The 12,723-nt window shown below is 43.7% G+C and overlaps 1 long non-coding RNA gene across 1 annotated transcript; it reads right to left on the minus strand.

Moving 5' to 3' along the window:
- Positions 1 to 8,678: 8,678 nt before the first annotated feature.
- LOC310710385 lies at positions 8,679 to 12,380 on the minus strand. The gene is made up of 2 exons (XR_014528016.1): positions 12,283 to 12,380; positions 8,679 to 8,860 (listed from the first exon to the last, which is right to left on the minus strand). It is a non-coding gene; the product is annotated as an uncharacterized lncRNA (long non-coding RNA).
- Positions 12,381 to 12,723: the final 343 nt, after the last annotated feature.

Here is a 12,723-nt window from a genome sequence, read left to right on the forward strand (position 1 = left end):
TAACTTTTCTACGTACAGATACTTTTTTTAATGTAGGGGAGAATGTTAAAATACAACCCTCCAGATGCAATATCAAGTAGCACTTTCCCAGGATGACTGTGCCATGTGATATTTCTAAACATGTGCTTCAAGCCTTGCTCCAAAAGAGTGTCGTGCATTTCCATGAGACTACTCCAGCATCAATGATTTAAGGTGCAATTCTCTACAAGTTTACTGTAAAGTAAGTCCCAGTGAAGTCCCTTTAGGTTACTCGAGACACATTCCTCAATTTCATATTGCTTCAAAGTCATAGTCTTAGATTAATACTATTTATGAAGTAAGAAGCTGATTATTTAGGGGTGGGAAATACTTTTTCGCCCTCCCCCCCCCCCCCGTTCTTCCAACTTTAATTTGCTAGATGTTCTTTCACACAGATTGACTCAATAGCCACATCACAGTAAATCTAAGTGGAGCAAGAACAAGCATCTTTTCCATTACACTAGTACACTCCTGCTTGATTGGAATGGAGATTATGTACAATATGTCCCTGCAGATGTTTTTCTCCAGTGGGGCCCATTGAATTTCATTTAAATGCCAAGGCGCAAAAATCTAAAACAATGTGACTTTAACAAAAAAAAGGGGGGTGGAATCTGATGAGGAATTTGATGAGAAAATGGCAAGAATTCCTGTGGCATTTGGGTAACAGTTTCCAGCCTTCATTTTAATAGAATAAACAGGATCATATTTCATTCAAATCTGGCAATGAGATGAGCTTTGGGTATTACATTGATATAAACCAATAAAGAATTTGCAAATTTGAAACACTAATTAACAGACACAATATTAAATGAAAAAAGTTTGCTCGAGGGGCAAATATATTTGAAGACTTCAAACTTTTATTAGAAGACATTTTTGAATAGGAAAATGCAAAAGAAGCTGTTTTACAGAGGGTTTTTTCCCAAAGAAAATAAGTTATGAAGGGGCTTTTCTCTTCTTTTTATTCTGTTTAATCAACTCATTTGACATAGTTAGGCCTAACAGTTGCATGTCCTCCATTTTGAAGCAATAGTTTCAATGAAGTCAACAAAATAAGCCAATAGGTAAGATTAAGCCTTTTAGAAGGAGTCCATAGCCTCTGTTTTGCTAATACATTGGATTACGACACAATTCATATTCAGTCACATGTCAGAAGCCTTGCATTAGTGTGATTGTTTCGTTTCTAATCTAAAAATGCTTGTTCCCTGGAAACAGACAATGTCCTTTCCTGGAAATAGACAATGCTACTACAAGAACATGAGTGTAGTAAGTAACTTTGGTCCACTTTTCACATCTGTATCACGGCAAGGTGATTTTCGATATACGTAATTGCAATGCTGCTCATAGAAGCCTTCACAATACTACAGTATCTACGACTTATGTATCTAAAGACTCAAACTTCAGAAAATGAGAATGTCAGATAGAATATTAAGGACTCAAATCTATGAGCTTGACCTTCACATAAGATATTAGAGTCTGTTTTGGGATGTTTTTTCAAAAAGTGGTTATTTCATCCTAGGCATGTAATCATCAAATGTCTGCTAATGAGAAACTTACCTGAGCCAACAGTTTGGAAACTGTACTGTGCTTAAAAATTGGTACATATTTAATTCATTAAGCTGTCGTCAATCTACTCCCCCCCCCCCTCCTCCAGCAAGGCCTTTTTGTTAGAGAACCGTAGAAAAAAATATCAAAAATGTATTGCCAAAATGGGCACATGCTATTCCTGGTGTGGTACACAATGCTGTTTGGAATATTGGTTTTCCAAATCGGAATCACCCCCGTAGCTCTGGGCTGAGGACTCATTTTCAACACAACAACCACATTGCATTCTGGGAAACATTCTGGGAGCCACTTGCCAATGGTGGGCAAAGCAAAAGGAAAAAGGGGTCAGAGCAACATCTCTGTACAGAAGTCTGGTTCCTTCATATACCCCTCTCTATTTGCAATTCAGGCAAGTAAGCAGCATTGTCCGAGTCCAGGGACATACTCCAGCCAGACAAGAACACCCAAGAAAAGTGTGAGGCAGGGCCATTCCTGCCCCAACTACTTCTCTCTCGTATCTCACAGGAAAATAGGTTCTAATAGAGGAAAGCAGCAGATAGGGGGAAAGTCATGCAAGCCTCCATCCCCATCCTCTGCTCCTGAGTGCAGCCTTCCATGGCTGCTTTTCACTAAAGGAAAGAAAGAAACAATGGGAGAAAGTTAGATGAAACTGGGTAACCCTGAAAGGCTAAGTGTTCTGTTGCAATTTTGGTTTTTCATATGGCCTTCTATATGTACCTATTCACACTTGAACAGATCATATTGCTTTCTCCCCACATCGGCTGTGTCTGGACGATGCAATTTTATTTTAAATTGATCCCTTCTAGAATGTCTTTCTTTCTGTGACTGAGCGCAGTGATTGATTTTTTTGATTTTTTAAAAAGAAAGAAATATTAATGGGTTAGATTTTTAAAAGGCAATTGATCCATAACATGTAAATAAAAGGCTTGATCTTTCATTCAGATAAATGGTGTACATCAAAGTCAAGTTAAAGTACTTCGTGCACGCTGTTTAATTCTACCAAATAAAAATGTGTAGAAAATGGAATATTTAAAAATCCATTAGCAATAAAAAAAATTTAAGTGACAAGAAGTTGAGGAGCTGTTCACAGAAGATTTGTGTGTCACTTGGCTCAAATTGTCATAGGATTTATACACAATCGTACTTGGGGGGGGGGAGAGAAGTGTTGAGTTGTCCATAACAACTGAACAACAAGTTAAGAGAATGAATTCCTTGCACAATTTAACCATCTTCCAGAAAGGCCCCGGAAGAGAGTAAAAGGGAAGAGCAGGAGAATGAAGGAACAAACAAAAATTTGAATGCAAACATATTCCAAAACCCCTCTCAGATCTTCTGCAATCCTTTAGGTTGATCTCCATCCATATGTATTTTCAGGACATGGAAGAGAAAGTGGAGTCATGCCTCCAAGCCTACCACCAACACCTTCCCACCACCCCCTTACAGACATCTGCACAATCGACACAATGTCTGGAAAAGAAAATCAATACACATAGGATCTCTCATGATCAGGAATCCCAGCTGATCACGGTTCCCAACCCTGCAGGCACCTCTATAGGCATAGGCTTCTCTTTCCATATGTTCTGTTGAACATGTGGACATGGGAAGAAGATGTGAACTTGCTTTCTCCCTTAATGGACTGGGTATACACATGAAGGAGAAGAAGAAAAGAAGAAGAGTTTGGATTTGATATCCCGCTTTATCACTACCCGAAGGAGTCTCAAAGCAGCTAACATTCTCCTTTCCCTTCCTACCCCACAACAAACACTCTGTGAGGTGAGTGGGGCTGAGAGACTTCAAAGAAGTGAGACTGACCCAAGGTCACCCAGCAGCTGCATGTGGAGGAGCAGGGACACAAACCCAGCTGACCAGATTATGAGTCTATCGCTCTTAACCACTACATCACACTGGCTCCATCCCTTGCCTTTGCTGGGTCAGCTTTCCAGTTAGTGCAGTTTGCCCAGCCCTATCATTACTGTCTCCACTCTTGGAATAGAAATCCTTGAGAAGCATACCCCGCCAAACAGAATAGGCACTGTTCAGCTAGCTCAGGTATGACGGACATTTGCCCTCCAAATATAGCTGAACTACAGCTCCCATCAGCAGGAGCAGAGTGGTGTGTGATTGAATTGAATTTATTAATATGGTCACAGACCAGCGTCAATGTGGTGTGTGATTGGGCACTGAGCTGAAGGTGGGGGGCATCTCAAAGCCCGGTAAGTGAGGCACTGGGTTTTGGGAATGAGCTGTGAGGCTCTGGCAGGGTCCTAGAGTTCTCAGTCCTTCCCAAAACCCAGTTAGCATTTTCCCAGGTTTAGGAAGGAGGTGGTAGGGCTCGAGGACCCTGCCAGAGCCCTTGCACCGCCATCCCAAAGCCTGGTATCTGGGATAGATGACTTTGGAAAGTCAGTGAGGGGGGGAGAGGGTGCCAAATTTTGGCCTTGCACAAGACACCAGGGTACCCACGTCCACCATTGCCATCAGCCCCAGCAAGCATGGCCAACGGCCAGGGATGATGGGAGTTATCATTTAGCAATATCAGAAGGGCCCAAGGTTCACCATGCCTGAGCTAGATAGATCAATGGTCTCACTTGGTTCAAGATGGCTTCCTACTTTCCCAAGTTAATTTCCCCCTTTATTCCATAATGTTCTTCAGACTCAAATTGTTTGTCCCTACAGACTGCTCAAACTTTTCCTATAAGCACATTACAGGAATGTTTAAGAAGCATATTAGGAAAATTCACAGGACAGCATAGTGCTAGGTGTTGTGTGTGTGTGTGTGTGTGTGTGTGTGTGTCACCACTGTGCCAGTTAAGAACATGAATATCTGTTTTGAATAACTTTGTATTAAAGAGTGTGCACACACATACACACATCTTAGGTTAATATTTTTCTAGTTATATTAAAATAATATACCCTACTCCCACCAAATCAGCATAACTTCACAAAGCAATATTCACATAATATTTTATGCATGAAAATATAGACACCTGTGTATTTGTGCTGTTATCTTAAAATTCAAAGTTCGTGTTAGGGGTTCCCAGCCTGTGGTCCACATGCTTCGTTCAGGTGATCCAGGGCATGTCTGTAAACAGGGCTGTCTTAAGCAAATGCAGCGCCGGGGTGCAAAGATCCACCCGGTGCCCCCCCCCCAGGTTGCCCAGTCCCAGGCGCGCAGGAGGGCAGAGCCAGCTGGCTGCCTCAGCATCTCACTGGCTTGGTCGCCCCTCAACTCAGAGCGCAGAGCTGCCTGCAGCAGAAGAGCCCGCTGCAGCGCTCTGACCAATGGGCGGACTCAACTCCCGGGCCCTGGACTCTCGGCCTGGCACCCCTGAGAGCCCGGTGCCCGGGTGCCCTGCACCCCTAGCACCTATGGGTAAGACGGCCCTGTCTGTAAAAATGCAATTCAAAATCATACAGCAATCTAGCACAGCACTTTACAATTGCTACAAAAGGTAGAGAAATCTTTAGGTGGCCCCGCAGACTCTGAGCAATTTTCACATAGTCCACTGGGTGGGAAAAGTTTGAGGACTACTTGTTTGGGTGGTTCTTTCTTAAGAAGCTTTGACTTGTTTTTGAGCAAGTACCTCCACTAAGAACTGCAGGTTTAGATGGGAGGACTACCCCCACCCTAGTCTAAGGGGGGAGGAACCCATTAAAATGGCCAGTAGTGCACATGCCATGCTAGTGACATTGTGCAGTCAAGTTGACTTATGCCACAACATGTTGTGAGGAGACAGGTGGTCAACAAATGACATAAATAGAACATTTAAGAGAGGTGAAAACCCATTTCAATTGTCTCTATTTTCCACTTGTACTTAAAGGCATGTGACAGATTGTAGCAAAATAAAATCAGTGTCCGGTGTTCTTTCCTGCCTTGGTATATCTGACATCTGAAGAAATAGTACTAATTTCTCCTTTCTATCCTATTTTGAAATTTTAAAAGGGCCTGCTGCCATTATGGTGCCAAAATCAATGTCTTTTGTTGTAACCCTTGCAGCCATAAAGAAAAAGAAAAAGAAAAAAAGACTCAAATTCTCATTTTTTAAATCTTTTTTTTCCCCCAAAAGCAAAGTGAAATTAAATAAGAGCGGTCCTCGAGTTTTTTGCACACAAGAAGTTGCAAAAATAAATTTGTTGAGAGAGTTGTGGTTCTTAACATACAAAACACACCAAAAAAAAAATCACAACTCAAACCACTTCTTAGTTAAGTTTTAAATTATGCTTTTAGGCTGATACTGAGAAGGCCCATTACTCAGTGGCAAAGCATATGCTTTGGGGTATGGTTATAATTGTTAGGTCCCTGCATTCACAGGTAAAGTCATCTCCATTTAAAAACAGGGCTAGGAAAGACCCCCTTAGAAAGCAGCTGCCTGTCAGATAGACAAACATTGCTAGATTTATTTTTTAAGTGTCTTCTTTCCACCCACTGTGCAGTCAGTGGAGCATGGGGACTAGGGTAGACCCCTAAAGGGTCCAAGAGCCCTTCCCCACACCTTCCCAAAGCCCACCCAGCTTTGGGAGGAAGGCAGGAGGGCTCCAGAGTCCTGTCACAGGCCTAGCAACTCCTTCCCAAAGCCCAGGAAGCTTCTGCCTGGCTTAGGGAAGGAGGCGCGATGCTCTTGATGTCGGGATGTTACAACATCGCCCTTTCCATCACTCTCGCAAGCTGGCGCCTCTGGATTGTTCACCTGCGAAAAATTTCACCGCATACCACTGGTGTCTGGGGCAGTTAGCAACTGCAGCAGGGAGGGGTAGAGAATTTTACTAAAGGATGCTTAGCACCTATGCTAAACTGTAGTTGGGTACAGGTTGTAGAAGTGACAGTGTATGAAAGGCTGCAGGTAGCAGTCTGAGGTGAGCCAAAAACCAGGAGACATGGGACAAAGCTGGGAGTTGGGATCAGAACTGGAGGACAACCTTGCTCAAGCAAGACTTCACTGGGAGAGGAAGCTGTATTCTAAACTTTCCTCTCGTGGCCAGTTGGGGTGGTAGGGCCTGCGGACACCTTACCAAGAAGCTGCCACCTTCAGTTCAGTGGTTTAACACCTGGAACAGCTGTCCGCAGATCCCAGCAGCCCCGGACAACATAGACCAGCCTCCCCAACCTGGTGCCTTTCTGGTGTTCTGGACTGCAATTCCCATCAGCCCCAGATTACATGGCTATTTGTCTGGGGTGATGGTGTCAGGAGCTCAGCCTACACTCGAGTAGGACCCTGGCAGAGACACATGCCCAACTGGCATGCTCCCTCCCTCCTGGTTAATCGTTTGGGAGCTTCAAAAGCTTTCTTCTGCCCAAACATCACAGCGACCGACACTGGCACACTTAGGGACCTGCAGATTCTTCGCAGTTGCATAACAGACCTCAGCAACTCAGCATTTTGGCTAATCTACTTTATTTACATATAAACACACATGGAGCACTGCAACATTGCTCCCTCTCTCTCTAGCATCAGACAGCAAAGAGAAAAAGAACAAAGGACAATAGTCCCACTTCATGGAACACAGTAACACAAACATCCTGTCTCCCTCACTTCCCACTCTGTAGAGTCAAAACATATACCGTCATGTAAAAGACAACAATCCTATGACTGGAGTCATAGATCAGGAATTCTAACAGATGGAACTAGAATTTCAAAATCTCTGGATTTCACCAGGTTGGGGAAAGCTGAAGTAGACCTATAGAATATCAGGTTCCTATGAAAACAGGAAGGATATATAAATAAACAGATCCCTATATGTTTTCGTGTTGGTAAATGGCAGTGACGCTGCCTTCCACTGCACTCTTATATTGCCCTTTCTCTCAGTTTTTGACAAGCATGGGAAGCCAGCTATTTAAAAGTGGTCTAACATTGGTCCAGCACAATCTGTTCATTGGGCATGCAGGAATTCACAGGCCTAAGAGAGAGTTCCCGGTCATCAACATGAAAGTCCTCAGGCGGAAGGAGCCTTTGTTGTAGAGAAAAGTGCAGGGAACAAAACAGGCACGCTTTTCACACTGAAAAGTTCGCAGATAATGACAGCGTAGCAGGAATATCAGGTGGAGAAGAGCACTGTCCTGTTGAGTACTTAGCATAATGTTTCATCGGCCCTCTTATTATCCCTGGGGAATCTTCAACAAGTTTATTGTGGAAAGCTCACGAAGACAAAGTTTGAGAACCACTGAGCTAGAGCACTCAGCAATTAGGTATCTATTACGCACAGTAAGCAATCACTCATTTCCTAGAACAGATTTGCATATTTTACAGCACGCCCCTCTCCAAAAAAAAGAGGGGAAAGATTGCATTTTTAACACAGAACAAACAAAAAACTACTTTTAATTGATTGTGATAGAACAGGTCTTCTCTGTAACTGTGCCCAGACTCTGGAACAAGGAAGTTTCATCTATACCCCTCACTGATTGCCATCAGTTGTTAACTAGCTAACATTTTGCCTTTCGTTTTTGAATTAGTTGTTTTTTATTGTGTATTTTATAGAATCATAGAATTGTAGCGTTGGAAAGGATCCTGAGCATCATCTAGTCCAATTCCCTGCAATGCAGGAATCTCAACTAAACCATCCATGACGGATGGCTATCCAACCTCAGCATGAGCCCTGGGCCACAGTGGTTCTCATACTACTCAACAAATGTGACGGCAGACCAGGGCCCAGAATATACAAGGAGTGGGGTTCAGTAGCAGCAACTGTGTGTTAATAATGAACACAGTTTCGAAGATGTATTTATTTATTTGGTATGGTTGCAATCAGGAAAATTACTGAGTAATGGGTTGTGCCCTTGCCCTGAAATGATCCTGTTGTCCTCGGAATTCAAGATAAGAAGTGTCCCGATTGCAGCTAATTCTGTTGTCCCATAATAAGTTGGAGGAAACATTATGCTCGACTGATTTGTGCGGGGGAAAGGCTTAGTGCCAGGTCAGAAGCTGCCAGAGGCCACATAAAGCAACAACGGTGCCATCTGAGGAAAATATGCTCTATCTATACAAAATTGTCTTTTCATGATTCCTGCCAAAAGGGTGGGGGAAGTGGGGGGGAAGTCTTCATATTGAAAACCAAACCCTGTTTTCAGAACGTGGAACTTTAAAAGCAAAATCATGAGGGCCTTTTTAAAATTGCAAACATCTATTAGGATCCTTTCTTCTCAAAACCACCGTATTGTATGAAATGGAATGCAGATATATTGGCATCACAAGGTAATACAAGAGGTTCGCTTCTTTTGGGCAGGTTAGGTTTTCAAAGCTTGCTCAGCTGCATGGGGATACACTGCACTGAAAGTCAGTGAGTTCTGTAAGAAATCATCATCATCATCATCATCATCATCATCATCATCATAATTTATTTATACCCCACCCATCTGGCTGGGTTTCCCCAGCCACTCTGGGCAGCTCCCAACAGAATATTCAAAACACGATAAAAGATCAAACATTAAAAACTTCCCTATACAGGGCTGCCTTCAGATATCTTCTAAAAGTCAGATAGTTGTTTATTTCCTTGACCTCTGATGGCAGGGTGTTCCACAGGGTGGGCGCCACTACTGAGAAGGCCCTCTGCCTGGTTCGCTGTAACCTCACTTCTTACAGTGAGGGATCCACCAGAAGGTCCTCGGAGCTGGACCTCAGTGTCTGGGTAGAACGATGGGGGTGGAGACACTCCTTCAGATATACTGGACCGAGACCGTTTAGATGGCATCACATCAACATCATCTCAAATTAAGCCCTGATTTCCAGGCAATGGTTGTTTGCCAAAACCCCAAGGAGAGCCTCAGTGCCATGACTGGGTCTAAAGCCTCACTGGCAGCCCCCGGGAAGATCCCAGCAACCAAATGCAGACTAAATCTACCAACACCAATACCTTCCCCTAAAGAGAAGGTTGTCATGCAGGGGGAACCATTGTTGTGCCCTCTCAAAGTTGTTGGACTACAACATTGTTGTTTAGTCATTTAGTCGTGTCTGACTCTTCGTGACACCATGGACCAGAGCACGCCAGGCACTCCTGTCTTCCACTGCCTCCCGCAGTTTGGTCAATGGACTACAACAGGGGTCAGCAAACCTTTTCAGCAGGGGGCCGGTCCACTGTCCCTGTGGGGGGCCGGACTATATTGGGGGGGGAGAACGAATTCCTATGCCCCACAAATAACCCAGAGATGCATTTTAAATAAAAGCACACATTCTACTTATGTAAAACACGCTGATTCCCGGACCGCCCGCGGGCTAGATTTAGAAGGCAATTGGGCCAGATCTGGCCCCCGGACCTTAGTTTGCCTACCCATGGACTACAACTTCCATTATCCCTGACCATTGGCCAAACTGATTGGTGCTGATGGGACGTGGTCCAACAACTATGGGAAGATATCACATTGGCTACTCCTCTTGTGGTGAAGTGGTGGGTGGGAGAAGCTATGGTGCTTTCATGCACTGGGAATAGGTCCCCAAGCCGCAGTGTTCTCAGATCAAGCAAAGAGAAACTGTCCCACAGGATTAAAAGACTAAGAGAGATGAAGCAGGAGACAGAAGGAGAACAAACCATACGAGCGCTCTTGAATCAAATTGTGTTGCTGAGATGGCTCTGATCCTGTGGGTCTTCACCCTTTGAGCATCATCACTTAACCCTAACTGTTAATTATGTTGCTTTGAATGTATACTTTATATTTGACTTTCTTGAGTAATGTTTTGTTCTGGATTGTTTTCGTTGATGTTTTAATGTAGGTTGTAAACCGCTTTGAGATTCCTCCCTTTTAAAAATATAAAGCAGTATGGAAATGAAATTAACAACAACAACAACAACAACAACAACAACAACAACAACAACAACAACAGTTGGTGTTACCAATCTTGGTAACTGGCTGCCACTTCCTGCATTAGTTAGGTGGGATTCTCAAAAACAACCAGAGACCATGCACTGAAGGGGATGATGTCACAGTCCCACACAGCCAATCCCAATTTGGCTAACTAATGACGTCATCACTCAAGATAAGGAAGAGCAATTCATATGGAGGGCAATATAAGTGAAACGTTTTCCCAAAGTGTGCCGAGGGACGGAAAATCAAGTGCTTTTCCTTTTTACGTTGCGGTTCAACCAGAGTCTAGACTGGAAAGTTACTTCTTGCCCTCTCCCCTCCCCATCTTTCATATGACAGGTAGAATTGTTACTTTCAGTACCAAGCCACTGAAATGGGATTTTTAAAAGTATCAATTCTTCCATTCGGAACACTCACATTGTAGATAATTTCCAGCGCCTTTTCAATAAAAGAAATCTGGGTATAATTGCACTGACCTTTGGATTAATAGCCCTCCCTCTTCCCTGTCATTCTAATAGAGAGTTTGGGGAGATGCAAGGAGGGCTCATCTGGAAGTGATAGAATTTCTGCCTTTGCTTTTCCCCTTCAGGCACTAATGGGTTTTTGTCAGTCCCTCTTTACTCAGTGTATGACACATGTAGCCATTCCACTTAGTTGTCCATTAACTTCTTCAAGGGGTTACTTTGTTCTTGCTATAATACTCCGAGTTGAGTTCAAGCTGCAGAGATTAAATTTCTACAAATCCTTTGCTTATAAAGGTGCTGTTTTCAATCGTCAGTAATGTTTATCGGAGTGCAACCGTATCCATTAGTAATTAAAACAGGCTGTTTCAGCAAATACAAAAGGTCACACGGGCCTGTAGATCAACAGACTTGTTTTACTGTTGGAGTTTCTTTGGGTATTGCTGCCTGATGGTTTGTTGTTTTTCTTCAAATCATCTATTTATCTAAGTAACAAGTGTGGAAAATCAGCAGACTTGAGCAACTCAATAGGTGGTATGAAGCCCAAAGCAACAATAAGGCTCTGTATGTTGTTTCCATAACTCCCCACACTTCACACGGAAGTGGAGAAGTAATTTGTTCATTTACCTTGAGGTTTGGCGATCAAGGCATAAACAACAGGAGGAATGCATTTTCCATTAGGTAAAAGGGGACACCTGTCGTTCTGGATGATCTTTAAACATGGCTGTATTATACTGGATAAATATTTCCCATTAAAGGGCAAGGGAGCTTCTATAGAATAGAAATTTATCTCCTCCAGAAAGAAAGAAAGAAAGAAAGAAAGAAAGAAAGAAAGAAAGAAAGAAAGAAAGAAAGAAAGAATCTACTCAAGAAATCTGGGTATAATTGCACTGCCCTTTGGATTAATAGTCCTCCTTTTCCCCTGTCATTTCAGTCACTTCTGTCATTTCTAATCAAATATGTATATCCTAGGGGCTGCACACCCAACCTTTAGACCTTGCCAACCCCACTTTGAGCTCACCCAAACCACCCCCTTCCCTTACACCTTGCCCAAACCACTACTTACCTCTCACCCAAACCTTACAGCTCACCCAGATCACCACCACCTCTGCTCCTACAGCTTGCCCCCAAACCAATCACCTTAGACCTCCTCCTGTCTGCTATTCATACTGCCAACCTCACACCTGTGTCACTGTTTCAGTCTCAGTGGTGGAGGGCAAGGAGGAGAAAAGCAGTGGGTAGTGACAGCAGAGCATGATGACTGATGGGGGACTGCCCTGGACTACCCTTGCTTTTCCTCTGTGGCTCACTTGGGTCAGCCACCCACCCACACTGCTCACCTGGGCTACCTGCTGACTTGCTCACCTGCCTGCCTGGGCTATCTGCCCCACCCACCCTCCCAGGTCAACCACTCGCTCACCTGCCTGGGCTGCTGGCCTGTTTGCTTACCTGCTCTCATGGGCCATTGTGTTGCCTGGATGCCTGTCTTTCTCTATCCATCTCTGTCCTCCTCACTCATTGCTGTGATGGGCCAGCAGCAGGTGAGCAGCTCTCAGAATTGTTTTTTCACACTGCATTATGCAGTGGCATCTTTTGGCAACTACACAAACTACTGATATGTGATGACACTCTTACATTTTTATTAAATACAGTGGTACCTTGGGTTACAGATGCTTCAGGTTACAGACTCCGCTAACCCAGAAATATCACCTTGGGTTAAGAACTTTGCTTCAGGATGAGAACATAAATCATGCAGCAGCAGCGGGAGGCCCCATTAGCTAAAGTGGTACCTCAGGTTAAGAACAGTTTCAGGTTAAGAACAGACCTCTGGAACGAATTAAGTACGTAACCAGAGGTCCCACTGTAGTAAGATAGTGGTTTTGACATAAA

The sequence above is a fragment of the Podarcis liolepis genome (genome assembly GCF_965112155.1).
Source record: "Podarcis liolepis genome assembly, chromosome: 6".
Lineage (NCBI taxonomy): Eukaryota > Metazoa > Chordata > Lepidosauria > Squamata > Lacertidae > Podarcis > Podarcis liolepis.